Source organism: Bubalus kerabau, chromosome 9, assembly GCF_029407905.1.
Source record: "Bubalus kerabau isolate K-KA32 ecotype Philippines breed swamp buffalo chromosome 9, PCC_UOA_SB_1v2, whole genome shotgun sequence".
In the NCBI taxonomy this organism is placed as follows: domain Eukaryota; kingdom Metazoa; phylum Chordata; class Mammalia; order Artiodactyla; family Bovidae; genus Bubalus; species Bubalus kerabau.
In genome coordinates, this window is record NC_073632.1 from 109323980 (window position 1) to 109347604 (window position 23625).

The following is a 23625-nucleotide window of genomic DNA, read 5'->3' on the forward strand; positions in this document are numbered from 1 at the left end:
GGGCTGGATTACTGCTTTCTGCAGCTGTGCAGAGAGGGCGTAGGACCCCTCTCTGTGGACGAGGTGGGGGCTGTGGGGGCTGTTCCTCCAGAGGTGACTCCAGCCCAGGGCTTTGTCTCCCGGACCAGACGCCATCAGCTGATGGGACTGTTGCCCTGGTGGGCGTCACCAGAATCCATTCGGTGGTACAGAATAGACTCATTCATTCAGCCTGGGTGGCACAGGCCCCACCCAGACGTGTCACAAGTCCCCGTCCCCATCAGTTCTCTGTCTTTCCCTTCTTCTTCTGTCCTTTCTTCTTTGCTCTGCTTCCCATGGACTTGTTTGCCTGCTCAGGGACTAGTGGGTGTCACGCATAGACGGCGTCTATAAATATTTACTGAGTAACTATACTGAGTAACTAAAGGGACACACGAAACATGGAATGTTTACAGTGGCTCTGAAGGTAAACAACCTCAGCCACGCCATTTGTCCCACTGACATGATTAAAAGTGAGAAGATTCGTGCAATGCTATCCTATTTCCTGGCTTGGTATCCGGGAGGGATCTCTAAGCAGAGCAGCCTGAGAGTAACGCAGACACGAGTGCTGAGCCTCTGTCAGATACCAAGCCACAGTGCTCCCGGCAAGATCCTGTAATTTAACCCTCACAAGTCTCTTGTATGGTTGGGGTGCCTGGCAGCTACTCACAAAAATCAAGGCCTGATGTACAGAAAGAGCTTCCCAGGTGGTGCTAGTGGTAAAGAATCTGCCTGCCAACGCAGGAGACATAAGAGATGTGGGTTCGGTCCCCGGGTCAGGAAGATCCCCTGGAGGAGGAAATGGCAACCCATTCCAGTATTCCTGCCTGGAGAATCCCATGGATGAGGAGCCTGGAGGCTACAGTCCACGGGGTCGCAGAGTTGGATGCGGCTGAGCCGCTGAGCACAAGATATAGAAGGGAATATTTCAGGTGTGTGTTCTGTATCTTATGAAGCCTGTAAGAAGATTGGGAAAGAGGCTCAGTAAGCAGAAACCAAGAGAGGTTAAGGGATGCGGGCGAAGGTCAGGTCCAAGGGACGGTCCGCCAAAGACGCCCCCCACACTTCTGCCCTCCTTTCCAACTCACTCTCGTGTTGTGACCCTCCCTCAGGGTGCAGCAGCTTGGGTGAGAGCGTCTGATTGGTTGGCTAAAGTCACAGGCTCACATCCTAGCTGCCAGGGTTGTGGGCTTTTCTGGGGGAGAGGTGGGTCACCTCCACCAAGACTCATAATACAAACCATTAGGATCCAAAAGAATGTGTGCTCGTATCTTGAGTAAGAAAAAAAAAAATCCAACTAGCCGTAGGTAGTATTATTCCCGGGCTTCCTTGGTGGCTCAGTGGTAAAGAACCCACCTGCAATTCAGGAGCCAGAGGAGATGTGGGTTCAATCCCTGAGTCAGGAAGATCCCCTGGAGGAGTGCATGGCAACTCACTCCAGTATTCTTGCCTGGGAAACTCCATGAACAGAGGAGCCTGGCGTGCTCCAGTCCACGGGGTCCCAAAGAGTCGGACAAGACGGAGCAACTTAGCAGAGCACAGCACTGCCACACCCGCTTACAGAGGAGGAGACCCAGGCTCGGGAGTTACGTGAGCCGTCGAAAGCCACACACGACCAAGTTGTATTGAGATGCTGAGGGATGAGCCGAGGCCTGGGGGGCTGTCCTGCCTTTTCACTGACCAGGGAGTTCATTCAGCGTAGCGCAGGTTGAGCAATTACTCTGAGCCAGGAAGTGTTCCTGGTGATACAAGTACTGGGGTGAGCCAGCTACCGTCTGCCACGGTGCTCCCCATCCTCTTGGTGTTTACAATCTAGTGGGGATAAAGACATTAAACGTGTAAGCTTGAGATGAAATAAACAAGGGCCACTTTGTTGCGATTAAGAAGAAAAAAATACCATAGGGGAATTTAAAGTTGAACGCGGTTTGTTAAAGTTGTCTGAGACAGGAGCTTTTATCTGAGTGGGGGCCAGTGGCAGGAGGAATGGGGGACACAGTGTCACAGGTGTTTCAGGATCCAGGAATTCCTGGGGTTGGAAAGGGCTTTACTTGCCCGACAGGATCACAAGCTCCTGTGTCTCTTCAAAGACAACCTTGACTAGAGTCTGCCCAACTCTCGTTTTTCCAAGGCCAAAGTAAACACGTGTAACCATTAAATGCACGAGAAGATCTGAGGGGTTATTGATCGTTTCATGTCATGATGCATTCTTGACAAAAGTAACAAAAAGCTACAAGCCTGCAAAGAGCTGAGGGAGGTCTCTCTGGCCTCGGGGAGCTTCGTCACCCCAGAGGTCGTCCTCAGTGGTCCTGATGTCCGCGTGGAAACCAGAGATGCAGAGAAGGAGACAGAGCTCTGGGAGGTGGGAAGTCCACCCTTCAATCGAGGAAACATCACCAGACCCTCTGCCGGTTTCCACAGCCCTGCGCAAGCGTGCCGGTGCTCCAAGCAGGAACCGTCTTCTGTCCACGTCCAGCTGGGCTTGGCTGAGCTTCAGGGACAAACGGCTGCCGTTCCTAACTTGTGGGGACGGCACTACGTGCTTCCTGCTCACGCTGCACGTTCACTGTGTGTAGGTGGCCGGTCTTCACTCCCTGCGGTCACTTAGGAATGAGCTCAGCAGGGACGGACCTTGGCACATGCGAGGAGAAGGGCCGTGGTGGCGGATACGCACCGACTCTTCAGGCTTCGTCCTTCAAGTGACACGTGGCTCTCACCAGAGCAAGTGACGGGGTCACCGCCAACTTCAGAGAGGGTGGGAAAGTGCCTGGATGGGGGGAGAGAACTGAGACCTTCACCAGGAAACCTCGAGAAAACCACGGGGCAAGCGTAGCCCTGGGCTTCGGGGGGTCTCAGGAGCATCACCAAGGTGTGCAGCCAAACCTGCACTCTCCCCTCCTTTAAATCTGGCTATCCACCAGGATCCATTCACGAAATCAGAAACTACTGCAGGTATTTCAAGCCTGGAGGAATTTAGTTCTACAGCGTTGGAAACGCTGAGAGAGGGACAGGGAGGGGAGGCAGGAAGATCAACAATGACCAGATTGATCTCGAGGGCACTGGTGGCCCTGGGCTGGGGTCGCCAGGCCTCCACCGCAGCTGCACTGGGCTTTGCGTCTGCCACTAAGATGCCCCTTCCCAGGGGCTTAACTGTCACCGACGGTGTGCACACAGCTGCACCACTCGCCGTGGTGGGGCTTGACTGAGGTCGCGTCATTGTTTTTATTTACAAATCAGAAACAGAGCCACGGACACAGAAAACAAGCTTATGGTTACCGAAGGGAAAGAGGAGAGGAAACAGTTAAGAGTTTGGGATTAGCAGGTACACACTGCAACATATAAAACAGGTAAGCCACAAGAACCTGCTGTATAGCACAGGGAACTTTGCTCAACAGAATGGGAAAGACTATGAACAAGAATATATACATGCATGTGCCGGGGTCCAGCCCTGGCTGATCCAGGGTATTCGAAGCGGGGACGGCGTCAGCGAGGATAAGGATACAATAGCTTCAATTAGATATTAATTAAAGATATAAAGAGTAATAGAATGAGGATAGCTCAGTAGGAAAATTCAGTGGAGAAAAGAGGCTGAGTAGCTTGGTTTACGCGGGAGACCAATAAAACTTCAAGACAAGAAGTTTGCACCACTTACGTAGGCCGCAGGTGTCCTTCCGTTCTCCCGAAGGAGAGGAGACAATGAGGCCTCCCCGGTCGGATCTTAGAAGCCCAGGCATAATTAGCAAGCATGGCGGGTTCCGCGCTCCAGATGGAGACTCAGCCGGAAGTTGAAAGAGAGAGTGACATGGGGAGACCCAGTTTTGGTGAACAAGGCCCGCACTTTATTTTCCAAAGTAGTTTTTATACCTTAAGTTATGCATAGAGGATAATGGGGGAAGGGGTGGAGTCATGCAAGGACAGCAGTTCCTGGTTCTAATCGAAGCCAGGCTTTCAAACTTATCATATGCAAAAGTTCAGGTGAATTACATCATCTTCTGGCCAGGAGGCCTGTTAACATTTTAAGAAACTTATTTTTTTCTAAAGGTGATTATTCCAAAGTCAGGCACCAGCCTCCAAAAAAGCATTGGACAAAGCTGCATTTTACATTTCTATACACCCATTATATCAATCAATACACTGCCAAGGACACAGTAGGTAAGGAGTATGGAGACTTAGCAGCAAACATTGGCTCAATAAGTGAAAAACCCTTCACCAATACAATTTCTAATCAATCTTTTAACTACTCAAAAGAATCTGTGTTTAGACAGTTTAGAACATCTCCTGCCTCTCACAGTTGGGAGGCTCTGAACAATCACATGTGGCCGGAAAAACCTATTCAGGCAGGCTAGAGGATTTCCAAAGGAGTTTGTAGGTTGAAACACTGTCACACCCAGGAATTATTAACTGGAGCTGTAAGCTAACTCTTTTTTCAGAGAGAGGTAGTGGGGGACAGCCCCCCGTAAAGTCAGAGGTATAGGTGAAAGCACAAAGCAGAAAGTAGGCAGACTCTGGTTTGGGGGGTAGATGCTCGAGAATTTCCAGGGGGACTCCTGAGGCTCGATCCCGCCTTTGCGTATGCCGAGCCTCCTTCCTCATGACCTTTGTCATGGGCGGAGTTCCTCACACTGGCTCCCGGCAGGGATAGAATTCCAGTTGAGCTATTCCAGATCCTGAAAGATGATGCTGTGGAAAGTGCTGCACTCAATATGCAATATGCCGGCTCCCGGCATGCATGCATAACTGAATGACTTTGCTGTTCAGCAGAAATAAGGCAATGTTGTCAATCAGCTATGTGAAAGTCAAAGGTGCTCAGTCATGTCCAACTCTTTTTGACCCCAGGGACTATACAGTCCATGGAATTCTCCAGGCCAGAATACTGGAGTGGGTAGCCTTTCCCTTCTCCAGGGATCTTCCCAACCCAGGGATCAAACCCAAGTCTTCCACATTGCAGGCAGATTCTTTACCAGCTGAGCCACCAACCAAGCCCAAATCAGCTGTGTACTTCAATTTTTCTTTTTTTAATGGCTGTATTGTGTTGTTGTTTAGTTGTTCAGTCGTGTCCGACTCCCTACAACCCCGTGGACTGCAGCCTGCCAGGCTCCCCCGTCCATGGGATTCTCCAGGCAAGAATACTGGAGTGGTTTGTCATTTCCTAGTGTGGGTGTGTAGGAAATATCTTTACACTTAGGCAGCACACATTAAAATATTAGAGGGTGACAGAGCATCGATTTGGCAAATCACTTTCAAAAATGCAGGTGAAAACCCATGCTGTGTACTGTCTGGATTGCAAATATTTACAAATTTGAGATTATTTAATTTTTTTACATTTAAAAGCTGACGGGCTTCCCTAGTGTCTCAGCGGTAAAGAATCAGCCTGCCAGGGCTGAAGACGTGGGTTTCATCTCCGATCCAGGAAGGTCCCACAAGCTGCAGAGCAAATAAGCCCGTGAGCCAGCACTCCTGAGCCTGTGTGCTGCGCTTCTGAAGCCGGCACGACCTACAGCGCGAGCCCCACGACAAGAGAGACCCCGGCAGTGAGGAGACAGCGGCCACGGCTGGGGAGAAGCCTGTGCAGCAAGGGAGACTTGAAGACGTAATAAATAAGTAAATTATGTTTTCAAAAAGGAGCTGAGCTTGGGAGCGTGAGTAGCTCAACTGAACAAGAAATATCCTCTTGCCTTCCCCGGGTGAAGCCACAGCCTCGCTCTTTGGGAACACCTGCCAGTTCCCAGGCCAGGCTTGCTCTGTTGGCACCGGGACCCTGAGACGCTGGGTGGCAGCCACCGCTTGGACTTTAACAGGACTCTCACCGTGTGCCCAGATGGACATGTCTGCTCTCTGGGAACTGGGACCATTAGGACGTTGCAGACGCCTTCCATTGGGAGAGCGGGCTCTCTCAGAGGGTCAAGAAAGAGGGTGGCTGGACCCCTCTCCTCCCGCCCTGTCCCCAGCCCCCCAGGGCAGGGCTGCTGGGGACACAGCCCCTGGAAAGGTCACTGCTCGGGGTGCAGACTTTTTTAGTAGCTCTGGGGCACCTCTTTCCAGGGCATTCCTTATTCTTCAAATCAACTCCATTGACGTGAATTGACGTACCGTGAAATGCAACAGTCTCAGGTGCAGAATTCATGGGTGTTTCTTGGGATTAGAATTTCTATTACCTCAAATATTTCCCCATACTCCTTTGCTTTGTACTCACTGCCCCAAACCACTGATGTGGCCTCTGACAGCACCGTCGCGCTTCTGCTAGAATTTCCTGGTGATGACTCACACGGTCTGTGGTCTTCCATGTCTGCTCTCCTTGGCTTGGTGTCATGCTATGGGGACTCGGCCCTGATGGGCTGTTTGAGTGACTGTGCCTTTCTTCTGCCTGATAGAATTCTGCTCCGCACACACACCGCAATTTGTTTATAAGAATCCCGAAACCAGTAGCGTAAGTCCTCCAACCTGGTCATCATTTTTAAAAACTGTCTTGGATTTTTCAGGTCCTTTGCATTTGCAAATAAAGTTTAGCATCAGCTCATGGGCTTCTACCAAAATGCCTGTTGGGTTTTGATTGGGATTGCATCGAAAACCAGTCAGTTTGGGGAAAGAAAACATCCCAACAATATCGATTCCTCTGTGATGTGAAGGTGAAATCTCTCTACACTTATTTGGTCCTTAATTTTTTTCAACAATTTTCTATATTTTTTTGTTTGAGTTTACAGTATAGATTGCCAAACTCTCTATGCTGTTATTTAGCATGTTTTGTTTAATCTATCCCTACGTATTTCACTTTCTGATGCTCTTTTAAGTGATCAGACTCAAATTGCAGTTTTTAGTCAATTACTGCTGGTATACAGAAGTATAGTTAATTTCTGTGTATTGCTCATATAATCTGCACTTGCTAAAATAATTTTTTTAGTAGCTTTTCAACAGTTTCTTGGGAATTTTTCTGTGTAGACAGTCATGCAGTCTGTAAAGAAAGTCAGCTTTAATTTTCCCTCTCTAAGCTACATACTCGTTTTCCTCCCCTTACATTATGGCATTGTGTGGGGCCTCCCAAACCAAGTGGTGCGAGTCAGTCTTCTCGCCATATTTCAGATCTTAAGGGCAAAGCAGTCTTCCACTTTGACATACAAGGTTGGCTACTGTAGGTTTTTTTTTTATTGTGTGCTTTATCATGTTGATGAAATTAATTCACATGCCTAGTTTCCAAGAGTTTTATTTACTACAAATGAATATTAAATTTTGTAAACATCTTTTTTGAATTTATTAAGATGATAAAATTTTTCTAGCCCATTGATATGCTGAATTATTCTAATTAGTTTTCAAACATTAAATCAACTTTACTTTCATGAAATGATACCCATCCATTTATGATGTACTATGTTCCTTAATATTGGAGAAGGAAATGGCAACCCACTCCAGTGTTCTTGCCTGGAGAATCCCAGGGACAGGGGAGCCTGGTGGACTGCCGTCTATGGGGTCGTACAGAGTTGGACACGACTGAAGCGACTTAGCAGCAGACTAGGCAGCATTCATTTTGTGAATGTTTTACTGAGGTCATTTCCACCTCTGATCATAAGGTATATTGATCTGCTTTTGGAGTCAGGATCATATTGGTCTCCTAAACAGAGTTAGGAAGTGTCTCAACTCCTTACCATGTCCGTGAAGGATTTGAGTATAACTGGTGCTGCTCTCTCCTTCCGTATATGATATTCATAGAACTCGCCAGGGAAGCTACCTGGCCTTGAGGGTTTTGATTGTTTGGGGTGTTTTGTTGGGAATATTTTAAAGTAGAATTTAGCTCCTTTATAGATATAGAGCTACTCAGATTACTAATTTCTTCTTGAGTGACTTTGGTAGTTGGCAGACTTTGCCTTCTTTATTTCATTTTGTCTGCTTATAGTTTGGTAATTTTGCTGACTTTTTCAGATAACATAGTTCTGATTTCACTGGTTTTCTTTACTGACTTTCTATTTCACTGATCTGTTCTCTTTAACTTTTTTTTTCATTCCTCTTGCTTAGGATTAACTTGTCATTTTCCCTTATTTCTTAGAGTTAAAGCTTAAGATTGGTCTGAGACCTTTCTTCTTTGACAATATAAGTATTTTATGCTAAAAAAGTTACTCTCTTGGCACAGCTTTATCTGATTGCCACAAATGATGGCACGTTGTGCTTTCATTTTTGTACAATTTAGCATGTTTTCAAATTTTCTTTATGGTTTCTTCTTTTACCCCTGGTTACTTAGAATGCTTTGTTCTGTTTTCAAATATTTGGATATTTTCAATGTAATTTCTGTTATTAATTTCTGATATTTTGCTGTCATGAAAGGAGAATATGCTTTTATGCTCTCAGTTCTCTTAAATCTATTTAGACTTGCTTTATGGCTCAGAATATAGTCTTTCTTGATAAATGTTTTATTTGTACTCAAAAAAAATGTGTATTCTGTTGCTGTTGGATGGAGTCTGATACAAAAGTCAAGATATCAAGTCGGATGGTAGTTGTAAGCTGAATGCGTGAGTGCTCAGACACTCAGTCATGTCTGACTCTTTGTGACCCCATGGACTGTAGCCTGCCAGGCTCCTCTGTCCAAGAACACTGGCGTGAAGTGCCGTTTCCTCCTCCAGGGGACCTTCTGAACCCAGAGACAGAACCACCGTCTTTTACATCTCCTGCACTGGCAGGCAGGTTCTTCACCCTAGCACCACCTGGGAAGCCCATAAGCTAGATAAGGGCCCCAAGTAAGTCCAAGCCCCAGGACCTGTCTATGTTGCCATATATGGTAATGGGGACTTTGCATATGGGATTGAGTTAAGGAAATTGAGATGAAGTAATCCTCCTGGCAATAAGGAGTTCATGATCTGAGCCACAGTCAGCTCCTGGTCTTGTTTTTGTTGACTGTATAGAGCTTCTCCATCTTTGGCCATAAAGAATATAATCAATCTGATTTCAGTGTCGACCATCTGGTGATGTCCATGTGTAGAGTCTTCTCTTGTGTTGTTGGAAGAGGGTGTTTGCTATGACCAGTGCATTTTCTTGGCAAAACCCTATTAGTCTTTGCCCTGCTTCATTCTGTATTCCAAGGCCAAATTTGCCTGTTACTCCAGGTGTTTCTTGACTTCCTACTGTTGCATTCCAGTCCCCTATAATGAAAAGGACATCTTTTTGGGGTGTTAGTTCTAAAAGGTCTTGTAGGTCTTCATAGAACCGTTCAACAATAAACTGTGGAAAATTCTGAAAATTCTGAAAGAGATGGGAATACCAGACCACGGGACCTGCCTCTTGAGAAACCTGTATGCAGATCAGGAAGCAACAGTTAGAACTGGACATGGAACAACAGACTGGTTCCAAATAGGAAAAGGAGGACGTCAAGGCTGTATATTGTCACCCTGCTTATTTAACTTATATGCAGAGTACATCATGAGAAACCCTGGGCTGGAAGAAGCACAAGCTGGAATCAAGATTGCCGGGAGAAGTATCAATAACCTCAGATATGCAGATGATACCACCCTTATGGCAGAAAGTGAAGAGGAGCTAAAGAGCCTCTTGATGAAAGTGAAAGTGGAGAGTGAAAAAGTTGGCTTAAAGCTCAACATTCAGAAAACGAAGATCATGGCATCTGGTCCCATCACTTCATGGGAAATAGATGGGGAAACAGTGGAAACAGTGTCAGACTTTATTTTTCTGGGCTCCAAAATCACTGCAGATGGTGAGTGCAGCCAGGAAATTTAAAGATGCTTACTCCTTGGAAGGAAAGTTATGACCAACCTAGATAGCATATTCAAAAGCAGAGACATTACTTTGCCAACAAAGGTTCGTCTAGTCAAGGCTATGGTTTTTCCTGTGGTCATGTATGGATGTGAGTGTTGGACTGTGAAGAAAGCTGAGCACTGAAGAATTGCTGCTTTTGAACTGTGGTGTTGGAGAAGACTCTTGAGAGTCCCTTGGACTGCAAGGAGATCCAACCAGTCCATTCTGAAGGAGATCAGCCCTGGGATTTCTTTGGAAGGAATCATGCTAAAGCTGAAAGTCCAGTACTTTGGCCACCTCATGCGAAGAGTTGACTCATTGGAAAAGACTCTGACGCTGGGAGGGATTGGGGGCAGGAGGAGAAGGGGATGACAGAGGATGAGATGGCTGGATGGCATCACCGACTCGATGGACGTGGGTTTGAGTGAACTCCGGGAGTTGGTGATGGACAGGGAGGCCTGGCGTGCTGCAATTCATGGGGTCGCAAAGAGTCGGACACTACTGAGTGACTGAACTGAACTGAATCCTCCTGGGTTATCTCCCTGGGACTTAAATGTAATCACAAGAACCCTTGTGACCAGGAGGCAGAGGTTGATTTGAAGATGCTACAGGGCTGGTCTTGAAGATGTAGGAAGGCACCATGAGTCAAGCAATGCAGACAGTGTGGCTTTAGAAGATGGGAAAGCCTGGAGATCAGTTCCCTCTGGAACCTTGTTTGTTTCCTCCTGCACTGCTTAGTGTGACGTCTGTAAACCCTGTTTTACAGTTTGTCTGGTTTTACAGTTGTTTTAGTTAAGAGGGTAAATCCAGTCCCTGTTACTGCATCTGACCTAGAAGTTCCCCGCAAATCTTGTATTCGCGCAGTGGATGGGTATCGTCTGGACATCGCACAAAACATGATCTGCTTGTGGGTGTTCTGGACTTCAGTTGTGAAGCCACCCTTGACCACTTCTCTAAGATCCCTCCCACCGCCACCTACCATAGCTGTTCTGCCATTCCCGCTTCCCTTAATGGAAAAATCCATCACTTTTCCAAAATTCCAGGCCGGCCTTGCTGTATGTTTGCACCGTCTTCTGGGGTCTTGCTAGGATGTTATGTCCCTGGAAAGCACTCCAGGGAGAGTAGGCAGGTAGTGGGGAGACATTTGAAGAAAAGGAAAAAGGTTAAGTGGCCTGGTCTGATCCCTTTTTGAACATGCTGGTAGTTAGACCTCATGACAAATGGCATTTTCTAGACGAGTCCTTGACTATTGAATGTTTAAACATCTTATTGGTATATAATTGCTTGACCGTGTTGTACTGGTTTCTATTAAACGCGGAAGTCAACCAGCCATCTGCACACACGTGTCCCCGCCCTCCTGGGCCTCCCTTCCTCCCTACCCGTCCCATCTCTCCAGGTCGTCACGGAGCACTGAGCTGAGCTGCCTGCGCCATAGAGCAGCTTCCTATTGCGCTGGGGTAGTGAATACACGTCAATCCCAACCTTCCAATTCACCCATCCTCTCCTTCCCCTCCCACCCGTGTGTAAACCTAAGGTCAATAAACCTAAACTCTGCGGGTTTATGGCACACGGTTCCCTGGAAGATGTTACATCAGCCATGCAACTCTCTGGGTATAATATGAAGACATTTCATAGCCTCTGACCTGCCCTGCTGCATGAAGTGACCTGCTGCATTTTGCTTGGGGACCTCAACACTACTGCCTAGGCCAGCATCCTCTGTGTCCTGTGGAAGTGAGAGCCCCAGAGGTTCCAGACCCCTCAGGGCTCTGCAGGCACCTCCAGACCCCGGCAGCAGAGATCTGGACCCTGGGCACCCCCCGATCCAACCACACTCCCTCCGTCCTCCTGGGAGCCCGCATACCCTCAACTGGACTTCAGTTGCATTTGACAAAGATATCTGTCTGGTTTCCAGAAGAGAAAATGGATATCTTCTTACCCAGGGGCCTCAGCAGAGCCTTCCTGCTCACCCACTCAAGTCAAGAGCTCAGACTCCACACCCATCAGCTGGACCCCGGCCACAGGCTCCTCTTTGGTCTCGGTGGTCCCTGAGGTCACAGGCATCATCCTCTGGGGGAGGTGGCTCTGAGCCGAGCGCAGCTGAAGTTCTCAGCACCCCAGGTGTGCTGTGGGGCCCCAGGGCACGTACAACAGCATTCGATCTGGATGTTTAAATGCTAGCTGGAAATCACGGAGTCATAACGGCCTCCCTGGTCATCCTCCCTGGGATGGAAAAATACTGACCCAGCTCCTGCTTCAGCTGGCACCTGGCACCACGCTTGACGCATCGTGGGTGATAGATCACCCTGCAATTCCAGCTCGCCGATGAAACGCCTTCTCCCCAGGAGCTGCAGCCCAAACGGCGTGCGTTCGCTTGAGTCATCCTTTCCTCTCGCTTCCCACCAGCGCCCCTCCACCTTATCCGGTTGGCTCCCGCTCCCAAAGGCAGAGCATCCAGAATCCGAACACCTCCTCCCCTTCCGCGGCTGCCGCCCTGGCAGGCGCCCAGACTTCCACCAAAGGGATGCTTTGAAGATGTAAAGGAGGTAATATCACTTGCTCTCCTTTGCTCAGAACCACCGTGGCTCTCTCCACTCCAGTCTGAGTCCAAGGCTGAGACCTGACAACCGCAAGTCCCTTAGGGCCCCTGACCCCGCTGTGGACACAGCTCCCGACGTGACGGCACGCGGTCCGACCTCGGGGCCTTTACCTGGCACGCCATCCCTGGACACCCTCTTCAATGGGCTGACCAGATAACCGGCCATCCACCAGCGAGGCCCATACGCCGCCCTTCTGTTAGGAATCACGGCTCCCCCACACTTCTTCCAAACCCCTGACTCCGCTCCGCTTCTTCACAGCGTCTCTGTCTCCGAGCATAGGAAGCGGTTCACTTATGGATGCTACCGTTGTTTCTGTCTCCTCCACTAGACTTCCCACCCCACGAGGGCAGGTCTGTCCGCTTTGCTCCTGGGTGTGCCCTGGGTGCCTGCTCCATGTTTGTGCCCAGCAATTTGCTTCACTCCATCAACGGCTGACCTGGGGACGCCCTGACTGGTCATCTGTCCAAACATGACCCAGGTTTTTAAAGCATTCTCATGCCCATAATGGAAGGTCTCGAGGTTGAGCCCTAAAATGTGAACTTAACAAAACGATTTGTTTTCAAAAGGTTTTCACTCCTAGATTGTATTCCTCGGTTCAAATCTGGTTGGAAATTAAGAACTGTTTGATTGATGTAACTGAAAAGGCATTTGAGAGAATATCCTTTCTCCAAGGAATTTTTCTCTCCGGGGCTTCTGCTAAAAGCAGCCTGGGATTCTAAGAGTCTGTTCTCTCTGCACGGCCGTACCCCACTGTCTTCACGCCAAGCCCACGGCCTGCACAGGTGGGCGGCCCAGCTGGTCCCGGCGTGTCTGGGGGAGGCTCGCGGCAGCTGACGTCAATTGGCAGAGCTCAGCCTGGAGAAGCCACACTCAGCCCGCCTCCCACAGGCTCCTCTTTGCGCCCAGTCCTGTGAGCTCACTTTTGCTTCTCTGTACTCAGATGCATCTTCCACCATCTTCTCAACCTGGAAATTCACGACCTTTCTTTGATCTTCAGTCTTATTCTTAACCTGTGAATAGGGCAGTAAAAAAAAACATAGGAACGTAGGAATTAAGTGTGAATGGGTTTCCCTGATGGCTCACACGGTAAAGAATCTGCCTGCAGTGCAGGAAACCTGGATTCAATCCCTGGGTGGGGAAGATGCCCTGGAGGAGGGCATGGGGACTCACTCCGGTATTCTTGCCTGCAGAATCCCATGAGCAGAGGAGCCTGGCGAGCTACAGTGCATAGGGTTGCAAAGAGTCGGACATGATTGATGGTCTAACGCTGAGTGTGAAGGGTTAACACTTCATGACACTTTTACTTATTTGTTTCTCAAGGTATTGATGTTAATTTTTTTTAATATCTGAATCCATTCTTTTACAGTTTTACATTTTCTATCTGAAAGTAGGATGAGGAGTTTTGCAGAGAGGAGCTATGAAACGGTGTGAAGCAGAAGATGATGACGACTGATGTGTCCGTGCTACTCACTGGCTTTAAGGTCTGAGAATTTCTCTTATTTTCACTTTGTGTGTGAAGACCAACAGTGTCCCTGGTTAGGCTTATTAAACAGTAACACCTCTTTGTCACCGTAGTGTCCAAATGAACCAAGTAGGGAAATCACACAGCAAAGCCTATGGTAGTTTTGTTATCATTGAGGAGGGAAAGACATCCCAAAGCAGCACAGTTCATAACATGAAGAGGAAACGGTTTCTTTAAAAAGCTCATTTATCTAGCATTTGCTTTCATCTGAAATTTCTGTTGCTATGTTGGCTGTTTAGTTTAACTACAGGGCTTGAGGACCCAAGTATCCAAAACCAGAAACAGAAACAAGGAGGGTGATGGAGCCCCGCGGAAAGCCGCACTGCTGGCCAGCGAGCCCAGGCCCTGGATGCTCAGGGCCCCTGCGCACAGCAGGAGCCTGGCTCCTCCTCCCCGGGGACCTCCCGCCCGTGTTTTCAGTGACAGCTCGACAGCGTGCAATTCCCCCTCCGTTTTCCTCAGGCCTCTCACTCACCCTGGGAAGTTTCCAGCTGCGTCCTGACCCAGTGAAAGTACACCTGCTATCTTCTCTGGTTTTCCAGAAGATGCTAGTGGTAAAGAACCCACCTGCCAATGCAGGAGACATGAGAGACCCGTGTCCGATCCCTGGGTCAGGAAGATGCCCTGGAGGAGGAAATGGCAACCCACTGCAGTGTTCTTACCGGGAGAACCCCATGGACGAGGAGCCTGGAGGGCTACAATCCACGGGGTCACAAAGAGCCAGACATGACCAAAGGGACTTAGCACACGTGCTCTGGTTTCCTCTGCAGCCTTGTCATTGCCGTGCATTTGTAAGCCCATCCTCAGTCTCACCTCTCAAGGTTTCAGCCCATTTTGTCCTCAACTTCTGAGGACACTCACCCCATCTTCACATGTCTGACTTTAACCAGCCCTTCTCTTTCCTCCTTGCTTTAAATAAGGTACCAACGTCATTCCTCGCATGGTTCTCCATTCCTACCTAGAACATTAATTTGAACAGTGTTTCTCAGGATGAATAGGTTCATAGTAGTAAACCAGCTTCCTTTATACTCATTTCAAACCTGCCCGAACGTCCCTCCTGTTTCTAGTCCCTCGAGCTCACTCTCGGGCTCCGTGAGTCTGACTTTCATTGAAATCTTCCTGTGGAAACTACTCTTCGGTGCCCGTCAGCCCCTGCTTGTCCACATCTTGACCATCCATCTTCATATGACTTTTCCAGAAAGTGTCTGTCTGTGAAAGACACACAGAGTCACATTTTCTCATTAATTTTCACTATGATTAGTGAAATCATACTCTCCTATAGAAACATACTCTCCTATAGAAAGAAAACTACTTTCAAGTATAATAAAAATCACATTAATAATCATGAAATTCCCCTCTCAGTGCGTTTGATATTTTTAAATGCCTTGTCCTTATTTATTAAGGAAAACCACCTCTATATAGGTTGAATAACAGTAAAAATTAGTGGATCCATAGCAAGTTTGGTACATGGTTAATGGTAAAGTGCCTTATGGAAACTGGCTTCCAGGTGGCATGGTGGTAAAGAATCTGCCTGCCTATGCAAAGATGCAGGATACTTGGGTTTGATCCCTGTGTCAGAAAGATCCCCTGGAGTAGGAAATGGCAGTAGTATTCTTGCCTGGAGAATCCCACGGACAGAGGAGTCTGGTGGGCTACAGTCCATGGGGTTGCAAAGAGTCAGACACGACTGAGCGCCCACAGCCATATGGAAAGAGGTTTCTAGTGGAATGCCACAAAGCTTTTAATACGATCTACAGCCTTAGAAACCATTCTTGGAAGAAAACGATCTGTGTGTAGCATTTATGGAATGCTCCCATGGATAGTAAATGTGAAGGTTGAATTCAAAACCAAGTAAAACAAAAAGTAAAAACCTTAGCAGTCTGACATATTGGTCTAAATCCCAAACAATGAAATGTGATATCTATCGCATCGAGTCTTGCATCTGAATTCTGCCCCAAGACAGCACAACGTAACAGCAGTTTATAATTAAGAGATTTGGGGAGTTAGAAACTCCAGGACTCCAAGGGCAGCTTTGGCATGATCCACTGACCAGAAATCCACTTCGGCTACGCTCTTGGGCTACATTAAAAGCCTTGTTGAGAAGAGAGGCGATGTTAACTCTGCTGTGGTATTCCACCCAGAGCTGCAGTGGGGTCTGCAGGGCTCCTTCTCAAGGGACATCAGCAAAGTTGTACAAACCCCGCTGTGAGCAGCCCGAGTCCTGGGGTGAGGGTAGCCTGTTTGATGAATAAATGGATGAAATGAAAAAAAAAATCTCTACCAGAATTATCTTTGAAAAGTGAAAGTGTTAGTCGCTCGGTCGCGTCTGACTCTGTGGGACCCCATGTAGTCCTCCATGTTTTTCTGTCCATGGAATTTTCCAGGCAAGAATACTGGATGGGTTGCTATTTCCTCCTCCAGGGGATCTTCCCACCCCAGTGACTGAACCCACATCTCCTGCTTGGCAGGCAGATTCTTTACCATTGTGCCATAGGAAATACCAAAACTGTTGTTTATTGGGCAAGGTTCAAGTAAGTCATGGGTGATGTTTGGCTTAAAAAAAAATCACAGCCATCCTCAAATACGTCAAGAGTTCAGTGCATTAAAAAGTAGACTTTGGGACTTCCCTGTGGTCCAGTGGTTAAGATTCCAGGCTTCCAATGCAGGGGGCATGCTTCCATCCCTAGCTAGGGAACTAAATCCCACATGCCACAACTAGCCAAATAAATAAATGAAAAATAAAAGAGTTTTCTTTTATCGCCAATGTCATCTGATACAAACACCCTCTGGTGATCAGTTTTCTGGAAGATGCTGCCCCGTTGGCACATCCACCTCCAACAAGCAAACACGTATCCCCACTGGAGACGTCCGAGAGCCGAGGAGTTTTTCCCACCTCATACCTGCATTATTCAATGCAATTAACAGTTTAAAATATTATTAATTCAGAGATCAGCCTGGGAGACTGACGGGCTGCATTTCTTTCCACGCCTCCTCATTTCCCACCGTCCCAGGATCTGCCCGCTGGGTTATGGCAGGTGACTGGGGACTATTTCTAATCTGCCTTCGATGGACTTTGGTGTATACCCCCATGGAGTCACCACTGCGATGAACATCTTCGTCTCCCAAGTGTGCCGGCAGTGACGTCACCGCGTGGCGTCGTCACCCACGGCCATGGCTGTGCTTTCGGCCATCCTGGGTGAGAGTGCCCTCTCCAGATCTGCATCTAAATGGACTCGCCCACTTTAGTCTCATGGCTAGTTTTTGATCAGGATAAGTTTTTTTATGAGATTTGTCCATGTCACTACATGTATCAGTAGAGTAGATTTCCCTTGTATGGAAACCACAATTTTTATCCTTTTACCTATTGATAAATGTTTGGGATGTTTTCCTAGGTTTTGGCTATTTTAGGTAAAGGCCTCATAAGCATTTCTGTAAAGTCTCTGTGTGTAAAGGTAGGTTGGCATTTCTTTTAGTTAAGTATCTAGGAATCATGGCTGGCAATTAAAAAACAATCTCTGTTTGTGGCACCAAGCATAAAGGGTAGGCTGACATCTCTGTCTGTGGCACCAAGCATAAAGGGTAGGTGACATGCCTCAGTTCTTGGCACCGTGTCATCACTACTCATGCCAAGCCCTTTCTTCTTTCGTTTATTTACTTATTTATGAATTTGTTAATTTATTCCTTTCATCTCCATTCCTCATACCACTTCCCTGCTCAGCAATTTGACATGTGTTTGATGTCTGGCGGGAACTGATAGGAACTTTCTGAGGCATCTCCATATTGGCTGGTAAGTCCCACAGTCAGTGGGGCAGAACGACTAATCAAGAGCATAAACGTGGGCTACTTAGTGTCACGGTTAGTTTCACAGGTCAACTTGGCTAGGCTTTACTGCCCGACTATTGGATCGAGCACTGATCACAGTGTCGTTGTGAAGGTATTTAGTTGATGTGCTTAACATTTACAGTCAGTTGACTTGAAATAAAGGAGATCATTCTGGATACTGTGGGGTATTGTTGTCCAGTCACTAAGCAGAGTCCGACTCTCTGTGACCCCACGGACAGCAGCAGCCAGGCCTCCCTGTCCTTCATTGTCTCCTGCAGTTTGCCCAAACTCACATCCATCAAGTCGGTGATGCCATCCAACCACCTCATCCTCTGTTGTCCCCCTCTCCTCCTGCCCTCAATCTTTCCCAGCATCAGGGTCTTTTCCAATGAATCGGCTCTTCACATCAGGTGGCCAAAGTATTGGAGTTTCAGCAATGAATATACAGGGTTGATTTCCTTTAAGACTGACTGGTTTGATCTCCTTGCAGTCCAAGGGACTCTCAAGAGTCTTTTTCAGCACCACAGCTTAAAAGCATCAGTTCTTCGGTGCTTTTGTGGTCCAACTCACATCTGTGCATGACTGCTGGCAAAACCATATCTTTGACTACATGGAAAATTGTCAGCAAAATGATGCTTGTGTTTTTTAATATGCTGTCTAGGTTTGTCATAACTTTTCTTCCTAGGAGCAAGTGTCTTTTAATTTCATGGCTGCAGTCACCACCTGCAGTGATTTTGGAGCCCAGAAAATAAAAGATGCCACTGTTTCCACTTTTGCCCCGTCTGTTTGCCATCGAGTGATGGGACCAGATGCCATGACCTTAGTTTTTTGAATGCTGAGTTTTAAACCAGCTTTTTCACTCTCCTTTTTCACCCTCATCAAGAAGACTCTTTAGTTCCTCTTCACTTTCTGCCATTAGAGTGGTATCATCTACATATCTGAGGTTACTGATGTTTCTCCTGGAAATCTTGATTCCAGCTTGTGATTCATCAGCTTGGAGAAAACTAGCAATCTTTACGATATGTCTTGTCCAAGAGAATGGATCGTCTCCCCATTTCTCCATTGTCATTCATTAAATTTAAAATGTTTTCTATAAAGTTTCTATGCATGAATGATTAATTCCTATGTACTCTGGAGTTTTGACTGCTTCTTGGAATAATATTTTTATTATATTTTCCAGCTAGTATTGTCATTGTAGAGGTGTGGTAAGATTTCACAAGTCCTTCTAACATTTTTTAATTTTATTTATTTTGTGTTTGGCTGCTCTGGGTCTCCTTGCTGCTTGCAGGCTTTCTGCAGTTGAGGTGTGTGGACTCCTCACTGCAGTGGCTTCTCCTGCTGCGGAGCACAGGCTAGAGCATGGACTTCAGTGGCTGTGGCAAGCAAGCTTTGCTGCCTCACAGCATGGGGGATCTTCCCAGACCAGAGACTGAGCCTGCATCCCCTGCATTGGCAGGCAGATTCTTAGCCACTGAATCACCAACAAAGTCCCCTCACAAGTCTTGTATCTGAAAATGCTGGCGAATTCTTTCATTAGTTCTAATAGTTGGATTTGGGGGAGATAAATGATCATATCATCTTCAAATAACAATTTTATCTGTTCCTTCCAGTCCTTATTTCTTTTTTTTTTTTTTCCCTTAGAGCATTGGTCAGGAGCTTAAGTACAAATGTTAAATAGTAGGAGTAGTGATGGACATCTTTGCCTTGCTCACAAGTTTAGAGGAAATATTAAAATGACCTTCAGAAGGATAAAGTATGTTGTGACTTTCAAGGTATATAACTTTAACAACTGAAGGAGTTTCTATTTCTAGTTTGCTAACAATTTTCAGTACAAATGTGTGTCAGATTTATCAGGAGCATTTTCTGCATCGCCTTGGATAACCACGTGTTTTACACGTGAATGTTAGCTGACAGCGAATGTGATGAGTTCCACTGACACGTTCCCCAAAGGTGAGCCATCCTGCATTCATGAAAAAGTCGTTTAATTATTGTTCCTTTTTAAAAACATATTGTTGGATTTTCTTAGCTAGATCTCATTTAAGATATTTACAACTGTGTTCAAAAGGAACTATGCTTATAATTGGCTTCTCTTGAATTGTCCCTAGCTAGCTATAGAATTGGAGAAGGCAATGGCACCCCACTCTTGCCTGGCAAATCCCATGGATGGAGGAGCCTGGTAGGCTGCAGTCCATGGGGTCGGTAGGAGTCGGACATGACTGAGCGACTTCACTTTCACTTTTCACTTTCACTTTTCACTTTCATGCATTGCAGAAGGAAATGGCAACCCACTCCAGTGTTCTTGCCTGGAGAATCCCAGGACGGGGGAGCCTGGTGGGCTGCCGTCTCTGGGGTTGCACAGAGTTGGACACGACTGAAGCGACTTAGCAGCAGCAGCAGCTATAGAATGAAAAGCACAATTTTTCTGTCTTTTTATATTTGGGGGAAAATAACTTATTATGAAGTAAGAATTAAGGGTTCATTGAAGGTGTAATAGACTTATTTAATATCAATAAAACCATCTGGGCCTTAGAGTTTGATGAGGAGAGAGATGTTTTTTAATATTATATTTAAATGTGTGAATTGGGTGCTGAACGAAAATATGATTAAAACGGTTTCAAAGGCCCTGGTAAAGGTAGACCCTGGAGCTCTTACCCCAGGTATAATCTGTCTGTAGGCTCCAGCCTTCCCCTTCCAATCCATCCTCCTTATATTCCTGTGTGAGTCACACTGCCTGGTCCAGAGCTTGAACTGAACTAATCAAACGTAGGCTCCTCGCATCATCCATTGACTGTTTTCTGGACAAAAGTCCCAGTGAAATCTACCTGCCTTCTCTTACTCTAAGTAGTTACCTTTCTTCCTATCTAAAACACATTGTATTTTCGCACCCTGAACTCCAGGTGTTAGAAATAACCAACTGAAACAATAGAAGTGGTTCCACCATTGGCCTGGTCTTCACAAACATTCCCAGTGGGATTTGTTCTGTTCCACCGTGGCCAGTGGACAGGATTCACCCTCTGGCTCCAGTATCACCATAAGATGCACACACACCCAGGCTCTGCTCAGGGTCTGGCTTACATGTGTCCTGACGTATGGGAGTGCACAGAGGCCCCAGGTGATGTGTGACTGGGCAGTGGTCACTCCAGGGCACCTGGACCACTCCCTTGTTGTTGGGAAGAAAGCATCCCTTAAGGTGAGAACCGGGCTCCTTTCAAATATTTGTTTCTCTGTGGGTCATTTCTCAGCCCTCCATCTTGTCCACTCTCACACCAGAATCATTAATCTTTGTTATGGCCTGAGTGTTTGTGTCTCTCCAAATCCACCCATTGAAACCCTGGCCTCCATCTCTAGGTCTGAAATTCTCCATCTAACAAGGGGTGGGGCTTCCCTGGTGATTCAGATGGTAAAGAATCTGCCTGCAATGCGGGAGATCTGGGTTTGATCCCTGGGTCACGAAGATCCCCTGGCGAAGGGAATGACTGCCCACTTCAGAATTCTTGCCTGGAGAATTCCATCGACAGAGGAGCCTGGTGGGCTGCAGTCCATGGGGTCGCAAAGAGTCGGACACGACTGAGCGACTAACACTACTACCACCTCTAACAAGGTCTAAGGACGATAGCTGTCCACCCCCGCCCCAAGAAGACTGGTCCTGACACGGGTACTGCTGGGCTTACCACTTGAACCCGAGGACTTGTAGAAGGGATTCCACTAGGACCGCAAGATCCAGCTGTGCGTCTGCTTTGAGGTCTGTCTGTTAATAAAGGCATGTGAGGCAGAACTGAGCCTAGCCTCTCTAGTTACAACAGCCCACCTGGTGTCAGGTTGCAGAGAAGGCGGCCCGTCTCTAATCACCAGTGATTAACAGAGCATCTAAAAAAGGTGAAAACTGTTTGCTAAACCTGCTTTGTATTAATATGCCATCCACCAGACCAGGGACTGGTGTCTGAACCAAAGGCAGGTCTTTCCTTGGGAAAAATAAACACGAGATGGAGAGAGTCCGTGGGCAGAAGCAGAGACGTAGCGCAGGGAGAGAGCGGTCAGTGGGGATCATGAGACGGTGCACAGAGATGGAGAGGGTTGGAAGACGGCAGGAGAGACGGACAAACAGAGACAAGGCAGAGCTGTGACCTCGTGACCCAGTCACCGGAGGGAGCGGCCCTGGTCCCCAGGGCTGGGGCTGGGGGTGGGAGCGCAGTGGGCCACTGCTGGTCCAGAGGCCAAAACCATGAAGAAACATGTTGTTAGGATAACTTTTAAACCTGCAGACACTTACATGTATATCTGTGGCTGAGTCGCTTTGCTGCTCACCTGAAGCTACCACAACATTGTTAATCAGCCACACCCCAATACAAAGTGTTTCCGATGTTAAAAAAAAAAAAAAATTTTTTTTTAAACCTACGGACACTCACTTGGAAGTAAGAGCGACACTGATCTGCTTGTGGCCCAATTAGATGGTCCCAGCAAACCTCTCTCCATTTTCAAATATGTCAACAGTCCTTTCGAGAAGCTGTTGCTGTGCTGAGGCAGAGCCTGGCCTAATTAGAACTCTGATCAGGACCCTCACAGCTCTGCTTCATCTGGGTGAAATGAGAGGCAAGAAGAGGGGAGAGTTTATTTGTTTTTAATGTTTATTTATTTGTCTGTGCCGGTCTTACTTGAGTCATGCAGGGTCTTCGATCTTCGCTGAGGCCTCTGAGATCCTTTTTTGTTTTTAGCTGTGGGGCACGAGGGATCTTTAGTTGCGGCACGTGAACTCTCCGTTGCTGCACGTGGCATCTAGTTCCCTGACCAGGGATGGAACCCAGGCTTCCCGCATCGGGAGTGTGGAGTCTTAGCCACTGGACCACCAGGAAAGCCCCAAGGAGATAGTTTTAAAAGCTAAAGTTTAGAGGGGACGAGAGATGGGAGAACTTGACAAGGAGTTGTACAAACATGTACAGGCTGCCTCTATCCGAAAGGTATTTTGGATGATAAAAAAGGTGCACACCTTCCCCCCGACTCCACCTCCACCCCATCCACTTCTGCAAAGGACTCAAAATCTAGGAGAATGGACAGCTTCCTACAGAACTTCTCATAATAAAAGGCAGTGTGTGATACAACAGAGGCATAAACATAATATTTCAATGTAGATAAAGACACATAGTACTCTCGTTGCTGTTTTTCAGCTGCTAAGTTGTCTCTGACCCTTTGTGAACCCACGAACTACAGCATTCCAGGCTTCCTGCTCCTGCACTATCTCCGGGAGTTTGCTCAAATTCATGCCCATTGAGTCGGTGATGCCATCCAACCATCTTATCCTCTGTCGTCCCCTTTCTCCTCCTGACCTCAATCTTTCCCAGCATCAGGGTCTTTTCCAATGAGTCAGTTCTTCGCATCAGGTGGCCAAAGTATTGGAGTTTCAACTTCAGCATCAGTCCTTCCAATGAATATTCAGGACTGATCTCTTTTAGGATGGACTGGTTGGATCTCCTTGCAGTCCAAGGGACTCTCAAGAGTCTTCTCCAACGCCACCATTCAAAAGCTTCAATTCATCAGTGCTCTGTTTAGCCTCCTGTAATCCGGTACATTGTCTTGGTCTTTCTTTGTCTTTCATGATCTTGATTTTTTTTTTTTTTAAAGAATGTATGGCCTGTAAAAATTTTCAAGAGACTTTTTTTTTTTTTAACAAGATGCTTGGGTTGAAGGAGAATTTACTCAGTATCAGTTTTGTTAGAATAACTTAGTCCTATTGAAAGACACAGAATGCTCTATAATTGACACAAAGGCATAAAAAAAATTAAAAGCAAAATTAAAAATTAAGGAATATATAAGGTTTTTATTTGTGTTTATTTGTGTATCATTAAACCTTGAGATCAAAACAACTTACTGACGTAAAAACATAAAGAGTCTGAATAAGTGTGTGAAGAAAAGGGTGTGTTTTCTGAGAATCGGTTTTCCCCCTCA

At 47.0% G+C, this 23625-nt stretch overlaps 2 long non-coding RNA genes across 3 annotated transcripts; one reads left to right on the forward strand and one right to left on the reverse strand.

The window, feature by feature from the left end:
* Nucleotides 1–12295: 12295 nt before the first annotated feature.
* Nucleotides 12296–22582, reverse strand: LOC129619500 (uncharacterized). Of its 2 annotated transcripts, XR_008697910.1 has the most exons (4): nucleotides 21357–22582; nucleotides 15914–16100; nucleotides 14725–15072; nucleotides 12296–13351 (listed from the first exon to the last, which is right to left on the reverse strand). It is a non-coding gene; the product is annotated as an uncharacterized LOC129619500 (long non-coding RNA). The 2 variants fall into 2 exon arrangements; XR_008697909.1 differs by lacking the exon at nucleotides 12296–13351 and having other exon boundaries at nucleotides 13637–15072.
* On the forward strand, nucleotides 13291–14450 carry LOC129619501 (uncharacterized). The gene is made up of 3 exons (XR_008697911.1): nucleotides 13291–13427; nucleotides 13708–13822; nucleotides 14326–14450. It is a non-coding gene; the product is annotated as an uncharacterized LOC129619501 (long non-coding RNA).
* Nucleotides 22583–23625: the final 1043 nt, after the last annotated feature.